At 35.5% G+C, this 18,333-nt stretch overlaps 1 protein-coding gene and 1 long non-coding RNA gene across 2 annotated transcripts in view; one reads left to right on the forward strand and one right to left on the reverse strand.

Annotated features, from left to right (window-relative positions):
- Window positions 1–18,333, reverse strand: part of LOC149502829 (uncharacterized) — a 510,125-nt gene that overhangs the window by 355,915 nt on the left and 135,877 nt on the right. The gene's annotated exons all lie outside the window — the stretch shown is intronic.
- The window catches only part of Sol1 (CUB domain-containing protein Sol1), a 320,961-nt gene continuing 302,898 nt past the window's right edge, over window positions 271–18,333 (forward strand). The window contains exon 1 of the mRNA XM_028179067.2: window positions 271–493. The gene's annotated coding sequence lies outside the window, so the exon portion shown is untranslated. The remainder of the gene's footprint in view (window positions 494–18,333) is intronic.

Consider the following 18,333-nt stretch of genomic DNA (forward strand, 5'->3'; position numbering starts at 1 on the left):
ATCTATGAGCTAAAGCGAAAGAGTCAAATCAAGTTGGTAATTAACTAATTTTACTCGTTTACACTAAAAATCTTGATATTTCATATCTTTGGACCATAGGTTGGATCAATTTGATATTAATTGTTAAAACATATATTTCTAAAAAAAGTTACAAGTCTATATTCGCTAATTATTCATTAGCAACGCGTTCATTACGTGACTCAAAGCATAAATAAGTACTCGGAAGCTAACGTAAGGACTGACCGTGGTTTTTATTCAGTTCAACGCGATCGCTACGACAGCGCGGACCTACGCCGTAGCTGCTTGACGTAGAGCGCTCTACGCGAGCACTACAACTTTCCAAAAATTATTAACTTTGTTTTAATGTAATAATTTTAGTGTAAGTAATTTTAATGTAATTTAATATAAGCGAGTTAGTGTTTCGTGTATTGTATATGTTAGTAACTATATAGTGCATACGGTAACCTACTTAATGCTTCTTCATAAAGGGGAGGTAAGTAATGACTTTTCTATTCACTACGTTTTTAAAATGACTTTAGTTACAAATGACGTCGCAGAATTCATTTTTCGATTTCGTTTTAAATGTATAAGTACTATTTTTAGTATATTAAATATTTATATTATGATTTCTGATTAAAAGTTTTTTGTTTTTATAATAAATCATACAAAATCCAAATGAGAATTTTATAAAATTCGCTGATTTATAGAACAGTATGTTGGTAAAAATCATACTTATACTCAGTAAGAATATCTTTCAGACTTTTACTTGAAACAAAATAATAGGTTAAGAGAACACTGGTACCGAGTTATTTGAAGAATATGTTTTTAAATAATGTACCTCTCATTGGTACAAAAAACTCATGGAAGTATACGACATGGAAAACTGCAAGTCAGGCTAAAAAATCGAATTTTAAACACACATATAACATAATACACACATACACACACAGCACCGTTTTTATTAGCTCTCATGACGTTAACTCATTACAATGAGCCCATAGAAATCACTACATTAATGCTAGCAGCTGTAATACCAATAAGCCTTTTTCGATTGCTTTGGTCCTTTTTAAATGTACAATAATACATGAACGGCTTAATTTTGCATTTATCAATTTCAAATACATGCATTTACAATTTTCGGCATTTCGAACACTTTATAGATAAAAAATATAGCCTTGATACATTGGTACTTTTATATAATAATAATACAACAGTATTCTTCAAAACACCGCATTACTTTAGAAATGTTCCAAAAATGTTCCAAAGATTTTCAGTATCGGCTCCGGCAACAAATCTATTATAATAATCCAATTATAGCTTCAAGATGACGAGCTAATGTAATAATTATTCGCTTCCGATTTTATTATAACCCATAAATACAATAGAAAATTACGAAATAATTTAAAAATAATAATAATAATGAAATAATTTAATTTTAAATAATAAGCAATACGAAATAATTTAGCATGGTTATATTTAACATTTGCCTGTTTCAATTGGTTGTGAGTCCACACGGGTAGGTATCGTCAGCCTCTTGTGCTGCCTCGAAGCCAACGCGGGTTTCGTTCTAAAGAGCAGATCCTGGCACTACAGTACAATCAAGACTTTCACCCAATGTTTCGAAGCTACCCAGCATTCACTACTGCTGATTTCTAGAGTCTCCTATAGACAAAACCTTACCGTCAGCATGCTTGCTAACCTAAAAGCACAAAAAATTCCATAGCTTCACTCTAAAAATTAAGTTAGAGTCATGTTAGACATAGGCTCTAACTAATAGTAATGCTGTTCAAATTTAAATAATAAAAGTGGTTCTGGACAATAGTCCATTAGATTAATACTATTGAGTAGTATAGCACTATTGAATAAAAAAAATACTATTAAGTAATATAATACTACTGAATAATAAAATACTATTGAGTAATAGTGATTTTCGAATATTTAAAATAATAATGTTCTCCGAGTATTAAAAATAATAATATATCTCTATTATCGAAAAACAAAAGTACTGTTAGACTATTGAATTAATAGTGCTTTTCGATTACTAATAACGATAGTGCATTTTGGAATATTAATAGTTTTGTTCAATTTATTAATAACAGTCGTGTTTTTTCGACTGTTAATAATGATAATGATTTTCGACTATTAATTAGTATTTAAGAATATGCGAGCCGAGTCTACTCAACGTTAGGGTGAAGCTGAAATAGTCTCTCAAGGCTATCAGCATAGGTAGGAAAAAACAAAAAAAGTCTACTCAAGCGACTTACTTTACAATCAACCCGTCCGTGGTAGTAGTAGCATTCTCACGTAATTTTAGATTCTTAGTCTTCTCCCGATCCCCCTAATTCCTATTTAGTGTCTGGTATGGCGAGTTGCACTAGCATGGTACGAACTAGGATACGATAAAGTGATTCAGACATCGATCTGTTGTCAACAACTGACGTAAATATTCACTTTTCACAGTATACAGATTGCGATATGAATTGGGCCGTGAATTAATCGGCCCATCCACTCCAGTAAAAAGTACAACACGATTGTTTGTTCGGTCGTCCAATTAATTTCTCTTGATATTATAGTTCTAGAATAAAACGTAGGTACTTGAAGGATAATGTTTTGAAAAAATAGTACGTTCGAATTTGCTGGTTAAAGAGAGTAGTTATTGGGTTGTACTGAAACTTTAGAATAATGTTTGAAGCGCAAATTTATGCAATTCGTATTGTATTCGTATTTGTCTCCTTTTCATTTTACTTGGTATATGGATGACCGATCTTACGACCGAGGTCCGACGACACTTTGTGAATGCCTTCACCGATCTTTTATTGATTTATTTTTATTGCTTAGATATGTGGACGAGCTCACAGCCCACCTGGTGTTAAGTGGTTACTGGAGCCCATAGACATCTACGACGCAAATGCGCCACCCACCTTGAGATATCAGTTCTAAGGTCTCAGTATAGTTACAACGGCTACCCCGCCTTTCAAACCGAAACGCATTACTGCTTCACGGCAGAAATAGGCAGGGTGGTGGTAGCTACCCGCGCGGACTCACCAGAGGTCCTAGCACCAGTAATTACGCAAATTATAAATTTGCGGGTTTAATTTTTATTACACGATGTTATTCCTTCAACGTGGAAGTCAATCGTGAACATTTGTTGAGTACGTATTTCATTAGAAAAATTGGTACCTGCCTGCGGGATTCCAACACCGGTGCATCGCTCCAGACGAATGCGCCGGACGTCTTATCCTTTAGGCCACGGCGACTTCGAGATCTTGAGACATGAGGTCGAATCGAATCCTTTAAACTGTACTGCATAGGTGCCTCACGGTATAACTAGGTCGGATGGTGTTATCTACGCATCTATATCTATACTAATATTATAAAGAGGAAAGATTTGTTTGTTTGTTTGTTTCGAATAGGCTCCGAAACTACTGGACCGATTTGAAAAATTCTTTTTCCATTAGAAGCCGACATTGTCCCTGATGAACATAGGCTACTTTTTTTAAACAAAAAAAAATATTTTATTTTTTTGGTTTCATGTGTGTTTTAATGTTTCCGAAGCGAAGCGAGGGCGGGTCGCTAGTTTGTATATAAAATTGTTTTCTGTATTTTATTTAAAACGAAAATCGTACTTAATTGATTCACGGTTTGCAAATTCGTATCATTAAGTTCTATATTTAACATTCAAACGCAAATGAAATTATTTTCCATCACGCGTTTGTTAATCACGAAATGCTACAGAATAATTTCAAATAATTTAATTAATGTGTATTGGATCATAGCTCATTCATTATTAACGGCCGTCTGGTGTAGTGGTAAGTAACATGGTCACTACACAAGGGGGTCGCGGGTTCGAATCCCGCCAAGGGAAGATATTTGTATGATAAATATAAATGTCTTTTCCAGGGTTATGGATGTCTATTAAATATATGTATGTGTATAGTAAAAATCTTAAATTTATTTCCGTTATCTGGTGTACCTGTAACACAAGTTCTTTACGAACTTATCACGGGACCAGTTAACGTGGCGTGATTGTTAGTAAATATTTATTTATTTATTTATTATGGAGCTATTGAGAGCTATTGGCTGAGTTTAAAGCCTACTTTGTATTCACTGGTTACTGAAGCCCATAGACATCATGTTTCGTGGTAGAAATAGGCAGGATAAGGCTTATGTATTCGTGCGCGGTAAATAACAAGGTGATTGTTCAAGGTTTGTTTAAAATCGAGAAAGTTAAACTATATAATTAAGTTATACAGTAGATATTTTCTTTGAATGTAATATTGAAGTAAGCTAATGGTAAATATATTATGTATTCTATTTGAACATGATGTAGGTATATAGAACACAAAATTTGGTACTGTAATAAATTTAATATTTTACTTTATGAGTGAGTGGTATTTAATAATAAAATTGGCCTTGTAATTTTCTTAAACGATTGTTTGAAATTAATATATATTTTTGAATTATTTATATTTTTAAAATACTCAAATGTTTGCTGTCTCTGTACTTATCTAAATTCTGACTTCAGAAAAAAAAACTTATGGCTGAAGCACATTTCAAAATTAATGATAAAAAAGGAAGACTCCGAACTGAATTTGTTCAGATTTAGCTTTAATTAAAACAAACACTACGTTAAAACGGCTACTTTATACTTTAGCTATTGAACGAGTTTGTGGTTAATATAAACATGCGGAACATTAAAAAAACAACAAATAAATAATAGAGAACAAATCACACAAGGGCATTTAGGCTCAAATCAAGATTTTATTATATGTACTATGGGAACCAGAGAGAGATGCGATCGTTATCGACTATTATACGCTGAATTATACATGTAATATAGATTTTATATAACATAGATAATATATAACGTAGATTTCATCCGGACACGAAGGAAACAAACCTGTTTTCACACAAATTTTAATGCTTACCCGAAGTGGAAATTGAATCCCACCCAGTAGTTAAGGCTGCTAACTACTAAACCATTGGGCCACGCATCGCGTTCATAGACAGTGAACGGCCTTAAAAACACAAATGTTCTTTGAGAATTTGAATTCGAGAGCATAAGTGTAAACTATATGTATTTGTTAACGTATGTATGTATGTATGTACATATGTAAGTGAAATTTCTATCTTGAATATATTTTCATACATTATTTTTATGATGAACATAAATTTGATGTACCGAATTTTTCGATTAAAACGATGGTCGTTTCAATAAAATACGACTTCACTGTTAGTAATAATTTCACGCGCACTAATAACGCGAACCTTTGAAAATTTCACATTACGCTACCTATCTTTCAACCGTAAATAATATTTATATCGTATTCTAGAAGCTCGCAAAATAACAAAATGTCCGCGGCCGCAGTTCTCTGATCGTAAAACATGCATTGTTGAGTGCTCGCTTAGTGTTTGAACGTTCTCGTAGATATTGAATGCTCATTTAGAGTAAGTGGATGCAGCGGTACATGCAGTTTTATCGTAAATCAAACGCGACGCTGCGACAATGCGAGCACGAACGCTTTCTGGAGCATAACCCGTTTGTGCAACTTGAATATGAACGAGATACATCGTTCACGCTGCACTGTAATGTGTAGTATTTCAATATCATGTTTCTTTGATAGTCTTGTTTTCATTTCGATTTTGTTTTAGTGAAAACTCAACTTAGGATTTGTTTTTTGATTAAATTCAAATTCAAATCCAAAATCGTTTATTTCAACTTAGATGTCAGTATGACACACTTGTTGAATTTCAAAATACAAATAACAATGTTAACTCTACCACCGGTTCCAAAAAAAGCCACAGTCCTGAGAAGAACCGGCGAAACAAACTCAGCGGGCTTTTTTTTGTTTGTTTTTTCTCAAATATTTTCTTTTTTTTAAATAAATAAAAATATTTACAATAAAGGAAAAAACAAGTCAAAAAATACAATTAAAAAAATAATAATAATAATGAAAAATGAAAAGGCCAGGAGCGAGCGCCTCATTCCCACGTAGTGCCATCTAGTAAATAATCCTTAACTTTATAATATGCCTTGTTGCATAAACGTTCCTTGACAGTTTTCTTAAATCTATGAACAGGTAGTAATTGAACGTTTAGTGGGATCTTGTTGAAAAGTTGCACACCCAGCCCCCTAAAAGAGAAATAGAGAAAAGAATAATATAAAATTTCCTTTGCAAATTTTGGTTGAAACATTACCGTTCTGATTAGCTGTCGGAGTATATGCTTTTTGGAATGGTTACAGAGGATTACATATATCTTTTCCATTAACAATTTAACAAATAAAACACAATTTAAACTGTATTTAGTCAAACCGTTTTTATTAAAAGCGTGTGATTTAAAAAAAAAAGAAAATGAATTATTTCGATTTTATTTGACCGGCTTAAGAAATATGATAATAAGAGCTCATACCAAGAATGATTAATAGAATACAATTTTCAAGAAACCGGAAAGTCGGAAATCATCGGTCCTTCGTTAGTAAGCATGTGTAAATAAAGGTTCGCTTTCAAATTTTAGTTATTATAAGACATTGAGTTAGTATTTTAAGAGTTAGTTAAATTAAAGCAATCTAATTATTTTAATAAAAAAAAAGAACAATATTCCTAACCTAAAAGTACATGTTATTATCCGCAACATGCTTCGTCAGAAATATATGTAATGCTTTCAAATTGTATTATGGTTTACAATACAGTCTGTTTCCGTGTTTGATTAAAAGTATCTCGTAGGTATATGTAGTATATCGCATAGGCACACACCTCTCATTGTCCTTACTCGATTATTCAATCGATATTGTACAGAATGAAATTGCTTATTCGTTTTTTAGTATTGTTTCGTTAGGATCACTATTTTTTTAGTTGCGTTACTTGAGGGATCAAAGAGATTTTTTTCGTTTTGGATTGCCTTTTATAGGATGACGGTTAAGTGGCTCATTCGATAGTGTATATTTATCTTTATTACAGCGACATTACAGCGGTATATATATAATAGTAATTACGGTGTTTAAATAAGAAAATACGAAATTGCGTTTCTTCTAAACAACAAGAAACAACATTTAATGCCCTTTCTTCAATAATTCTTTAACACACATTTCACAACGTCCATTAACCGAAAAATTATTTAAACAACTATCAATTGTCATATGACAGATTGACATTCAATCATTCATTACATATATATATAAGCTGCTATGTACCGTCAAGGGCTATTTTCATAGCACGTTAGAAGGATATGTACCATTATAATTTGGTTTCTGCATTCTTTAAACGCCATAGTATGAGGTGTATTTTTTTTTATTACTTAGTTGGGTGGACGAGCTCACAGCCCACCTGGTGTTAAGTGGTTACTGGAGCCCATGGACATCTACAACGTAAATGCCGCCACCCACCTTGACATATAAGTTCTAAGATCTCAGTATAGTTACAACGGCTGCTCCACCCTTCAAACCGAAATGCATTACTGCTTCACGGCAGAAATAGGCAGGGCGGTGGTACCTACCCGCGCGGACTCACAAGAGGTCCTACCACCAGTAATAGGTAGGTATAATTAGGTAGGATCCTAAATTTTTCCCACTTTGTAAGTTAGGGAGAATTTAGGAACTATAGTAAAAATAATTAGGAAAAGAACACGGTGATCGACGTATGGATATTGCTTCAATAGATGATTTTAATAAGCGTATTGAGGGCTTGCGAATATATACATATATATAGTAAAAAACTAAAGAAGATGCGAACATAGTTCATTGCTACTTTCCTATAAATTTTCGTATTGCGTTTCATTCCATTATATTATCGCAGAGTCCATTCTATTGAGCATGTAGTTTTCTTACACCGTATTCAATCTAAATTTCCTTTTTAAACCAATGGTAACCGTGTAATGACCAAATTTCCTGAGCTCTGTTTCTGTGAAACCAATTTGGCTTAGCTTTAGGTAACGTCCCGCTATTGTGTTGATACCTCCGCGTCGCAGAATGTTCCAGATTAAACAGCCATGTTTGCTTTCGGCGTTCATTCGTCGAATAACACTGATTCCGTTGTAATTAACCCTGTTTGCACATTCGAAAACGGCACAACGTTTAAGACAATTAAGATTGATTCGCATTTTGTTATTTTGCATCGAGAACGCTGTTGCCACGCTTGCGTGACGACCGAAATGGCTTCCCGTTGTTGTTATTCCTTGTGAATTATGTATCGAATCGACTCAATATAACTTTAGACGCTAATTTCTTCGATATTGCGATAGTAATTTTGCCTTCATTGACTAGTTTTTTTAAAATATAAAGACAAGACCTAAAATTGTTTCCCACGAAAAGAAAAAGTCCATTAGAATTTTCCTCAAAGATTATTAAGTGAGTCGGTGTTGAAGTTTGCAGTTTCCGCGTCAGTTGCCTGACAATTACGCCGGTTCCGAGGCTTGGTAACTTTGAACGTGCACATTGCTGCAACTTACCATTGTGGTGCAATAAGTATATTGCAAGCGTAACTAATAATTCAGTTATTGCTTGTCATCATTGATTTGGGACCCACACCACATCTCTTTACAGCGTTGAAGTGCTTCTCAACTAACTATCTATATTTATATAATGACTAGCTGACCCGGCAGACTTCGTAGTGCCTCAATAGATAAACAAAAGACCTAAACTTTTGTATAAAATAAACTTAAAACAAACAAAAGTTAATCCGTCCGACGAGGGACACATCAAAGGAAAAACAAAAATGTTATTTTTATTTAATTCCGAGCATTTTCATATTTATCTACCTTTTAAACCTTCTCTGGACTTTTACCAATAATTCAAAATCGAAATTAGCCAAATCGGTCCAGCCGTTCTCGAGTTTTAGCGAGACTAACGAACAGCAATTCATTTTTATATATATATAGATAGATATGGAGTACATCAGAATGAATAAACAAAAAAGACTTAATTATGTTTTCTGTGATGTATTAAGAAAACAACATTTAAAACCCTTAACCTCTTTTAAAATTAATAATAGGGTTCATGGTATGAATTTGCCGTTTTATTGTAACTTTTTTTTTGATAACGCCATCTTGTTGTGTCTTTAAAGCGGTTAGTTGCCCTCAATTAAGAAAAATAATATTATTATTCGCCAATAGATGTCGGGAAGAGTTGATTATTAAAAACACGAATAAAACAACATTTTCTGAAAATAAATAGTAGCTAGATCGATTTATCGCCCCCGAAATCCCGATATATATATATATATATATATAGATAATAATCATAAAGAGATGGCATCAATGTATAGATAATAATGGTAGATATTTTGAGTAAATATATATGTTAAATGAAAATAAAAACGAATTTCAATTTTCCAGTACAAATGGCAATTTCATACCTTAACCCCTAATATTAAAAATGAAACAGTAAACAGTATTAATCAACTGTACAAAACTGAACTCTCTTTTCATTAAAATGACAGCCTTCACTTCTTAAATATTATCTATGGATTTCACACTAAAACACTGAAGAAAAATCCCTTTTAAAAACTAAAGAGTTTTAAATAATAAAGGTTTTTTTTTTTTTTTAATAAAGGTATTTACCTTTATTTATACTTATTGTACAGAATTTCGTGCTAATGGTAAATATGAAAGACATGCACCGTTGAGTCGCAATATAGTAATTTTCACAGCAACTATGTATCACACATACAGTTTTGCGTTAGGTCAATGAAAATAAATTTTTAGCAGTTTTTTAAATTTTTTAAAAAGATCGAACCAGTTAAAAAATGAAACAAAAGTCTTAAAGGATACAAGGTCAAAGCGTTAATTGTATTGGATTCCAATTACAAAATTTAATGGGCTACAAAACAATCGTGTTTTTATTTGGTTAAACGAAGGTTTTTTAAAGAAATGACTCTTACCGAGAAACATGGTATAAATAAACTTCTATGTTTGTATTTGTAGTATTCGATTTACGTACCCTAGCACATTAAATTTGCAGAGAAACAATCTTCTTTTGTAACAAGTTCCGATAGTGTCCACGTGCTGGTCCGACCGGTCCTAACTTTGGCAAATGTGTACAGACATATGGCTCTAACCAAAACAATTCCTGTTCGAGTTTGAAGCTAAAATCATTGTTTAAAAAATATTTAACACAGTTTTTTTTTTGTTAATACTGATTTTTGGTTATTGCCCTTGTAGACAGGCGAGCATAAGGCCCACCTGATGGTGAGTGGTTACCGTCCCCCATGGATGTCAGCAATGCCAAGGCCAGAGCCAAGCCGCTGCCTACCGCTAGGTACTCTTTAAAAGCCTCGTTTGAAGAAGAACATGTTATAGTGCTTGGAAAATGCCGTGGAGGGGAGCTCATTCCAAAGCCGGATGGGACGTTGCAAAAAAGATCTCTGTAAACGCACTATGGATGAATCTGTGGCTTCAGGTAGTATGAACGAACTCTACTCCGGTGGCGGGCGGTGCGAAGGTAAAAGCGACGATGATGCGATAAATGATGGGATCATCTCAAACAATTCCTCAGAGCACTATGACGTATGCAAGTATGTCAAGTATGTATGATCAAGATTCGTCCAGTCTATCCTAGAGTCAAGATATTGATTAATAATTTAATTTTATTAAAATTATAAGAATACTTGTGGCTTGGTTTGGATCGTCTTCTTTTGTTTTTGTTTACGTTTTGTTTACGTTTTGTTTATATCATTTAATAAACAAAATTGCTCAGCTTTTGTACTTTTGTCACTTTAGTAATAGTATTTACGGGCGGTAGGGCGTAGGTATTATATCCGTCATGATAATCGCCTTATCGTTGCCGCCGCTGACTACTCACCGAATCCTGATCATGCAGGAGCCAGTCACCGTCGACGCCCTAGACACGTCCTTACGGATCCATCAGATCCAATAACCTTTGCATTAGATGCCTTCAGCTCTAATACTAGGAGCAGGCTTAGGGACCCCCGTAACCGTACTCGTCGAACTCGACAAAGAGGTCGACGTGCAACCTAGCCCATGCATCAGCCCGCTGAGTTTCTCGCCGGATCTTCTCAGCGGGTCGCGATTCCGATCCGGTAGTAGATTCATTCGCGAAGCAATTGCTCTTGAGATGTTAGGTCTCCTTCGGAGGCGCTCGGGCAGCTGTTAGCAAATCCCACCCCTCCTGGCTGAGCCTTTGCTCGCCCACCTGTCCTGGTGAAACTGGAAAGGCCTTCGGGCCACCAGTAATCTCTCAATCATAAAAAAAAAAAAAAGGTATTATATAATGCGTTTCGGCTTAAGCAGTGGGGCAGCCGTTGTACTGTAAAAACGGAGACTTAGAACTCATGTCTCAAGGTGGGTAGCGGCATTTAAATTGTTGATGTCTATGGACTCCGGTGCGCACTTTAAAGCCAAATTAGCAATTTAAAAAAGTGTAATACGATATTTTGCGGTTTTTGCGAGTCGCAGACACAACTAGTTTTACGGTTTAATCTCGTGTTTTTTTATTATTTTTTAACTGCTATAACACATTTCAATTTTTTTTGTGAAATCTTAGATATCTTTTGAATCTTGGATTATACTCCGTTGTAAATTGTACCTAAGTGGGTTTTCAGCTCACGAGTGGTTCTTTTTTTGTTGCATAGACAGGTGATCGAGTTCACGGTCCATCATTAGTGGTCACTGGAGCCCAGGGATATCACAAGGTGAATGCCGCTACTCAATTTCAGACATGAGGTTTTAGTCTCAATTATCTAGTTTAAGGGCTGTCATTTCCTTTAAGGCCCACTAGTAAATCTCCCACGTCCATTCAACAGGTCCAAAAATCTCCGATGATTATGTGTCAAATGTGTAATTTTGAAATCGACCGGTGAGTTTTAGCGTAGACGTGGTAAATGTGAAATAACATTTGTTCAACGCTAATGTTTTGTTCGAGTTTAGTCTGTATCACAGTAAGCCGTGAACTAACTTTATCCAGAAGGTTGTAATAAGACGATCCTTTCGTGTCTAGTGGAGCGCGTTAGAGTTTGTTCGGAACAACACGTGTTCGGGAATTGTTTCAGGAGCAGATATGTCAACCGCTTCGTTATCCTAGTTTCCTAAAAGTTTTCGCTTTAGACTGCGCTGTGAATTTTACACATAAAACTGTTAATAAACTTTGAAATAGATTGACAGTATTATTTGCGGTAAAATTACAGCATTAATTAATTGGAATTGTAAGTATTTCACCATGGCTACTCTATAAAAAAATATTAATAAAGACAAACAATATATAATCTATTCCCAATTTGACTACAGACGTCAAGAACAAAAGTTTGACAATAAATAGTATGCATGCGTGTGTGCGTCAAATATATGGTATGTAGTGTGTGTAATGTTTCCTTTATTGATTTAATGTATCTTTTACGCATTATTTAAAAAAAATATTAGCATTGTACACTTCTTCTCTATATTCTCTATAAGTGTGGAAAATTTTATACTCCTCCGTCCGCGCAATTTTCGTAAAAAGGGATACAAAGTTTTTGCTTCACGTATTAGTATATAGATCCTTGTCATTACAATCAGGACTGTATTTAATCGAAATCACATAGCTGCAGGATCAATGCAATGAAACATTAAAAAATTGCAATTCAATCATTATATGAATAAAATTCAATTGCACTTTTATGTTTAATCAACCTATGATCGAGATCACAGTTAATTTTACTTATAACACAAAAAAAACAGTCCTTTAAAAACACGACATCGGCATCGGTTGGATGTAAAATTAATCTGTCAAGCTTTTATGACATATCTGACCTAATTAACAAATCACAAATCGTAATCGATATAATTCTCACAAGTCTCTATTTACTGTTTTAGAATTTAATAGTAGATGTTTGGCGACGAAAGCAAATGAAGTGGTTTCGGACGTGTGATGATGCTTGTCAAAAGGCTATTTTCGGTTCAATTTCAAACGCGTTAATGTATTCGGTATGTAGGCGTACTAAAATGAGTTTATACGGAAAACCAATCATGTGAATTTACCGCTCATTACTATTGTTTTTGAACGGGTATAACGCAGAGACGGATAACTATAGGTATTAGCTGATATTGGAATACTAAACTACAATTTTATTGAGATTCATAATTAGAGAGTAAAAAATATTATACTTTGTAGCACTTAAAGTAATCCATCCCATTTTATTAATTAGCGGTAGCCAGCGGCTCGGCTCTGTCCCTGGCATTGCTGAAGTCCATGGGCGACGGTAACCACTCACCATCAGGTGGGCCGTATGCTCGTCTGCCTACAAGAGCAATAAAAAAAAAAAAATTGCGTACAGAGCGCTTACTTTTGATCTAGCTAATATGTGGGTAAAGGGAACTAAAGAATATTTTGGGATTATTTCGTTATTTTCTGAAGATACATCAACAACATAATATTATGTGCAGAATAACTCTATATAACGATTAGAGTAGTCTTGCAAAATCGTCAAAAAATAAACTTTGAAGTCATTTTTAATGCGCTTTCCGCGTTAACACGCATGTCAATGCGTCACTTCAGCAAATGGATTAAATTAATATTGAACTTTTATACACACGGGGAACAGGTACCGATAATATCGGTTAATCCACCGAAGCGTCTCCGTGTTTTGGGACACCGATATTCGTTCGAGTTTGTAGATTTAACGGGCACTGAATCCGTCCGATTCGAATTTTAATTAGTTTTGATTGAATTTAATTTGAATTCATTTAAGAGTTTTGTTTACGATTTATGTTATACTGGTCAAACTCGTTGGGCAGAGTAGGGCAGAGTAGGGCAGGAGAGAGTAGGGCAGAGTTCACAAAGCTGCGTATAATCTTTTTTCTTTTTTTCTTTTTTATTGCTTAGATGGGTGGACGAGCTCACAGCCCGTCTGGTGTTAAGTGGTTACTGGAGCCCATGGACATCTACAACGCAAATGCGCCACCCACCTTGATATATAAGTTCTAAGGTCTCAATAGAGTTACAACGGCTGCCCCACCCTTCAAACCGAAACGCATTGCTGCTTCACGGCAGAAATACGCAGAGCGGTGGTACCTACCCGCGCGGACTCACAAGAGGTCCTACCACCAGTAAAAAAGAGTGGTAACGTGTGGGCTTAGATTAATAGATATTAGCTCTTATCCATGGCTTCATTCGCGTTCATGTAAAAAAAAATGAAAAGTACTATAATATTATGTGCACTTTTATATCGTATGTACAAAATTTCAGAATGATCGGTTGAGTAGTTAATACTTGAAAGAGTAATAAGCTACCAAACTTACTTTAACATTTATAATATTAAGTGTTCATAAGTATCGGCTCCACTAAATGTGCGATTTCATTAATTATTAGGTTTCATTGTTCGCGCTTGAATTCAGTGCCTACGTTAAACCTTCAACACGAGATGACGTCATAGTTTCGAGACTTCGAACAATGTTATCTCAAACTAGAATCTAGACTGATGCTCACCAATTAAGTATGAGATCCGTAGACCTAACTTTCACTACAACAATGTCAATGAATTCGTTAGTTTGAGTGCTCAACTTTGCGAAGCTCATTTGAAATATAAATTTAGTGGGTACTAATGAAACTTGGTCGCGACCATCTCTGATTTTATGAAAAACAATTGCTGAATTCGTCTGCCACCTATAGTGTAATGAATTTATGGTACTAGGAGAATAATTTCTCAGAAATGTCAATTGCAACTGTATCTTACATCATAACAATCGGTTTGAGGATCTTCGAACGAATGAATCAATAACAGACACAAAAATAACTTGTGTTTGTCCGCAAAGAGGAACACTGGTACGATTGGATGATCCCTAGCACGATATAAGTAAAAAAAAAAAAAAAATTTATTGCTTAGATGGATGAACGAGCTCACAGTTCACCTGAAGTTAAGTGGTTACTGAAGCCCATAGACATCTATAACGTAAATACGTCACCCACCTTGAGATAAGGTTTTAAGGTCTCAAGTATAGTTACAACGGCTGCCCCACCCTTCAAACCGAAACGCATTACTGCTTCACGGCAGAAATAGGCAGGTTGGTGGTACCTACCCACGCGGACTCACAACACGTCCTACCACCAGTAAAGAATATAACCAGAATAGAAAAAAAAAATGTTACGTTTGCAAGCCTATACTTTTTTGATAGCCCGCAATGTAACCCAAATAATAACAAAACCGAGTTTGAATGAAATCCAGAAATAGTTTACAACCTGGAAAATCACAAACCCTGCTTTTCATCCCATTGCTGAACATGGGACTTCGATCAAGCCATACAAAGCGCAACCCACGTACGTGAAGCTGTGAGTGGAAATTCGGTACACCAATAAAACAAGTTATAGATAACAGTACCTTTTTTTATTTATTGCTTAGATGGGTGGACGAGCTCACAGCCCACCCGGTGTTAAGTGGTTACTGGAGCCCATAGACATTTACAACGTAAATGCGTTACCCACCTTGAGATATAAGTTCTACGGTCTCAGTATATATTTTATATTAGTTACAACGGCTGGCCCACCCTTCAAGCTGAAACGCATTACTGCTTCACGGCAGAAATAGGCGGGGTGGTGGTACCTACCCATGCGGACTCACATGAGGTCCTACCCCCAGTAATCTAAATGATGATATTACGGTGTATAATAAATATGCTTCCACAAACCAGGAAATGAACAGATTGCAGTAGTTTACTTAATTCCGTACTGTATTCTTCGCCATTCCACTTTTACTTAAAGGTACACTATAGAAAGTATCCACTCTTGCTGGCTTTATACCCTCGTCTTCGTTTTTCGCCGTTCTCTTACCCACTGTCCCTATTTTCTCCGCTCGCTCTGACCGTAATTTGAAAATTGTGTTAATTTTAAAATATTAAATTTAATACGATAGTTATTTTATTGTTAGAGAAGTTAATTACTGACTACAAAACATAGGGCTTAAAACTTCATTATCCAATACTTTATACAAATAAATAATGTGACATTAAAAAATACAATTAACTTAAAGAATTGACAACTAACCTTACAATAACAGCCAACTACTCGTAGTCTTGCCGAAGGTGAAGCAATGACAGTTAATTAATCACCAAACCCATTATTAATTTTAGTCTCATGTTAATTTTGTAATTGATTTAATCGCGTGTACATTGGGATCACGGTTCTGAATTACGCATTGATTTGCCCGATCACGATTTAGAGCTTAAACATCCTTGGTAATGGATTATTCCACCAAACTATGGTGGCACACGATCAGCTAATTTATTCATGGTGACATAACCACATGCTAGCGTTCGTGGGTCGTGCTATTGAATGGGCTTTTGTTTAGTTTCTAGATGAGATTAATTTTTAATGAAATCGGATTAGATTTAGTATCGACGCTCTTTTGAATATTTAGGTTATTCGTTAAAAAAATTGTGACAGATTTTTGAGGCATTGTTGCACAGCTTAATAAGAGATTTTGTGGCTCTTCAAAGATAATTGGAATCAAAAATGTTTTGATTTGTCTCTACTCTGCTTTGGCAAACAACAATTGATTTTTTGCGACGTTTTACGTTAAATTTTGTTAGCTTTGGTGAATTTTTTTTCTATTGCCTTTGTAGGCAGATGAGCGTACGGCCCACCTGATGGTAAGTGGTTACCGTCGCCCATGGACTTCAGCAATGCCAGGAGCAGAGCCAAGCCGCTGCCTACCTCTTAATACTCTCCACAAGCCTCTTTTAAAGAAGGACATGTCATAGCGCTCGGGAAACACCGTGGAGGGGATCATTCCATAGCCGGGAATGGGCTCCCCTCCACGGTGAATATTTTACCTTTGTAATAACTTATTAAATAACGATCCTATTTCGATTAAGTTCATTCAAAATAAGCACTACTAGTGTTAAATTTTAATTGAATCCGACCGCTAACCCGAATCCCATTTAGTTTGAGTGTCAACGAGAAGCACATTAGAAGTTCTGGCAAGTAATTAAAATCAAAAAGCTAGACCGAAATCAATTTCAATTCAGTTCGCTAGATTTTGGAGACTTATCGAAGCTGTTTATATCTAAAATTTAATTGACAATTTCGCTATACGAGAGCTTACTCAGAGTTTTCGGGTGTAAAAAAATACAATGCTCTATACAGAAAAGATAAACGAGGACAATAAATATTTTAAATTAGGGTGTTTCCCAGGTGGGCTCAGGGGTTGGTTTTTCAACTAAATGACGCGAGTTTTGCTCAACCTCATGACAGTCCAAATTATATTACGAAAGGTAATATGATCAGGAATAATTGAACCGGTCCCTTGCACACTTGATACCTCAAGGATTTTTTATTAATTTTTATACTGAAATTATAGAGCACGCCAATCTATACTAATATATAAATTTACAATGGTTTTTACGGATGTTCCGTTATACCTACTGAACCATGTATCCGATTGACTTGGAACTTGGTATCCGTGTAGAAAATACATGTACTTAATGGGTAGGCTAATATTTATATGAGTGTTGGGCTCCCTAATAATAATAACAATAAATAATAATGTTAATTTTAAATGCCTCTGCAAAGCGGGCGAGTACGGCTAGTTGTTTCTAAAAGTGTATTTTAATGGTTTACTATTTGTATTCTCTTAGAAACCATTTAAAAGTAGTAATGACATGTAAAATAATGTCTTTCAGCCTCGCTTGGGGTCTGACTTTGACGCGGCTCTTCTGCGATGAGGAGACAGAATTGTGTACGGTGTGTTAGGAGCTCGCATGGGTAGGTATTATTATTCACATACTTCACACTCCTCCTCATCCTTGCGTCGATTATCCTCAATGCTGAGGGTTGTAGTCTCCTCTAATACCTTTTTCTCGGATTATGCTGGGCCTCTTCTGCCTAGCCTCGGCTATGTGAATAGCAACATGGACTGAAGTGTTGAGAGTAGAGAGTATCTGGTCCGACCAGCGTATTGGACTTCTGCATCTGGGCCTTCTTCCGCATACCTATGGAACGAGTTCCCCTCCACGGTGTTTCCCGAGTGCTATGACATGTCCTTCTTCAAACGAGGCTAGTAGGGAGTGTTAAGCGGTAGGCAGCGGCTTGGCTCTGCCCCAGGCATTGCTGAGGCCTAAAGGATAGGACGTCCGGAGTATTCGTATCTACCGATGCAATGGTGTTCGAATCCCGCAGGCGGGTACCAATTTTTCTAATGAAACACGTACTTAACAAAAGTTCACGATTGACTTCCACGGTGAAGGAATAACATCGTGTAATAAAAATGAAACCCGCAAAATTATAATTTGCGCAATTACTGGTGGTAGGACCTCTTGTGAGTCCGCACGGGTAGGTACCACCACCCTGCCTATTTCTGCCGTGAAACAGTAATGCGTTTGGGTTTGAAGGGCGGGGCAGCCGTTGTAACTATA

The sequence above is a fragment of the Bombyx mandarina genome, chromosome 06, assembly GCF_030267445.1.
Source record: "Bombyx mandarina strain Sakado chromosome 06, ASM3026744v2".
Lineage (NCBI taxonomy): Eukaryota > Metazoa > Arthropoda > Insecta > Lepidoptera > Bombycidae > Bombyx > Bombyx mandarina.